The following is a 3255-nucleotide window of genomic DNA, read 5'->3' on the forward strand; positions in this document are numbered from 1 at the left end:
ATCTGCGCTATCCGTCCCGAATTTAGCAGTGAAGGAATAAAGAGAAGGCAGCTAGTCATCACCATCCACCGCCAACTCTTGGGCTACTCTTTTACCAACGAATAGTGGGTTGACCAGAACATTATAACGCTCCCACGGTTGCAAGACCGAGCATGTTTGGTGGGACGGGGATTTGAGTCAAGCGCCCTAACCACCTGGCCATGCCAGGCCTCCCTCTGTGTATGTGTGTGTATGTATTCGCCCGGTCATACTGCCATTCATCTCTTAACCATCACTTTATACATATCTTCCTCATGTTAGAAAATCATTCTCTTATCGGAAGAGAAGGCATAACTTTTTAGTGGTTCGCCAGTTCGTTTGAGGGACTGAAATGAAATAGCGTCAAAACACCTTTCTCAAGCAGAACAGAGAGAGTAGTGGAACAAAGAATAGATTAGGTCTATACGTAATTAGTGGATAATTTCTTTTATTTCGTTAAAATTACGCATTTTGGCGTATAAAAGAAAAAAATCACAATTAAGATAAATATAGTTAGAATAATCAGTCCCCACAATGCACCACAAATATATTTGTGATCCTCACTCCAATCACGTGCACCAAATGAGAGTACACGCTCGCCCTCACGTCTTCGAGCAGGCACGAAGGTTAAGTGGAAAACATATAATTAATTACTGGTCTTCTAAGATTACCAGTTTCATTCTAGAAATGCACCTGGAGAATACATTATACAAAAAATAACAAAAGCACTAATCGTATTAGAGTTTAAATCGGTGTGTGAGGGACAACTAGAATAGCCAAATATAATCTAATTGGTTCTGACGGGCCGATTAAAATTATAAGAATTATTTACATTTTACCCTGTCATCAAACGTACGTTTCTGCACTTTTTAATTTCTTTTTTTCATAAAACAATAGTTGTGTTTTCATATCATGAAAATATTACCCATATGAACCCTCTAGCTTTCTGGGGCTCCCTGGTGTATTCTTAAAAATTATGGTCCATTAATTTATGGGAAATCCCTATGACGTTTGAAAAAAAAAAGAGGTTTCTGGAATATGTGAATGGCAATTAAAGTTTCTGACAATCCCGGGTTGTCTTTCAGGCCCCAAGTTGTCTTTGAGGCTTGAAAGATCTTAAACCTAAATTACTGTCACGGATTGGAATTTGAATGTCGGGATCTATCCAAATGAATATTATCATCTCAATGGAGAAATGTTTTACCGTTTAGTTGGTACTGAAATAGTAATTTTAAGTCACTTTAGTGTTTCTCTGGATTAATATAAAGATTGTAAACATTCCAACAATAATACAATCAAAAATCGTTGTTTTTAGTTAATGAGTTTTGTTTAATATTTTACACACACAGAGACAGATACATGCATATATATATATTTTTCAATTGTGTCTTTCTTTAAAAAATCACACCTGATAAAATAGAAGTAACATATATACACACATATGAATGTTCTTGGCGTGGTCCAGTTAAATCTCATAAGGATCACGTCGAATTTTTGTGAAGAACCGGTTACCAGTTAGAAAGTTTGTGAATTTCGGACCATGTTTTAAACATTTCTATAATCTATCCTCACCATCGTATGTTGTGCTTTTAATATCATTCTGACCATCGAGAAGAGTATAATATTTTTGTACAGACGTATGCTTTAATTTCGGAGGAAAATGTGAAAGTCCTCAGTCATGATAATCATGGTTAGGTTTTAGATGAAAAAGAAGAAATTTCAACACCCGAAAATATATTCGTTTTATCAACCAGACGTTTTATTATATCATTGTATTATCTGTTTCCGAATAGAAAGAAAATCATAATGATAATACAAAAACGAGTGATTGTTTTGGATATTCGCGCGAAGCTACACATGTGCTATATGTGCTACTGTCCCTAATTTTGAACTGACAGACTAAATGGAAAGCAGCTAGCCAACAGTACCCACCGCCAACTCTTGGCGCTACTCCAATCGAATAGTGGGATTTAATCATTATTTTACACACTCACACAAACAAAATGCAGAGCGTGATGTATATTATGACGAAGCGCGAACCATAGATTCTCAGCGCCTGGCACGATAACCATTAGGCCACGCCAAGCCATAAAAATAAGTTTGTTGCATAAAGTAATAGAATAAGTACACGATATATAGGTTAGTATTTAAACTCTAGAACTGTAATAACTTATAATGATCAGTAGTTAAATGAGCTGTTACGTGACGTCGAAAACGGAAGTTAACATCATTAATATTTTTACTATGTAAATAGGCACTTATATGTATGTATGCATATATATTCAGGATGAACGTTCAAGGCAATATTTCTGATAATGAACATTATCCTGTAGCAACTATTCTGTTACAACCACATACTCTTCATAACCGAAAATGTCTTTTTTTTTTTTTCGTTGTTTGTTCACTCATGTAGTAAGTCACGCAAGCAACTCCGGAAATTCGTGAACACAACTTGGGGATTTCAGATTTGAAGCAGTATCCTACGTGGCATATACACTCAACAACGTCTATAATGATCTAGAATACCGGAAATTAGCTCATAATGTTTAAATTTTTCAACGTTAGTAGGCGTTTGGCTAAGAAAAGAAAATATTTTTAGCATTTGGGTGTAATGGTAAAATTTTCACGATCTTTTAGGATAAGTCAAGAACCTAGTGTCTAATTGCTTTTAATTTTTATATTTAATTTGTTCTTCTTTTCTTTTGAAAAACGAAAAATCTAATCATCTTGTAATGATGTTCCCAAAAACATGTACGTGTAAGATCTGAAAATTGTTTTGTCCTACAACATAAACATGCTGACAAAAGTTAATGGTACGTTATTACAGTTAAAACTTGTAGGGGGAAGAAACTGAGCAGTCGTTAAGAAAGCAAATATGAAATTTTTTAAATAAAATTTATTTGAAACATCCTAGTGAAAACAGTTATGCAGAAATTAATCTCTTTTGCTTGATATGAATGTACGCAAAATAAAACCCCTGCATAGTTATAGTAAGAAATATATAAATAAATTGTTCTGCCTCATCAAGTAATAACTTAGATTAAAATATCAGACTAAATACGTATAACACTTCAAAAACTAAGGAAACTCTAAACTCTAGAATGATTAAAACAAACAACTAAATATTCCAACAATAGGGTGAGCCACACTATGAAAACCCCCAAAAGGCATATTGCAGATTTACCTGTATTTATTTGATTGTTTTGTTCTTGAATTTCGCGCAAAGCTACAAGAGGG

This window comes from Limulus polyphemus, unplaced genomic scaffold, assembly GCF_000517525.1.
Source record: "Limulus polyphemus unplaced genomic scaffold, Limulus_polyphemus-2.1.2 Scaffold18, whole genome shotgun sequence".
In the NCBI taxonomy this organism is placed as follows: Eukaryota; Metazoa; Arthropoda; class Merostomata; order Xiphosura; family Limulidae; genus Limulus; species Limulus polyphemus.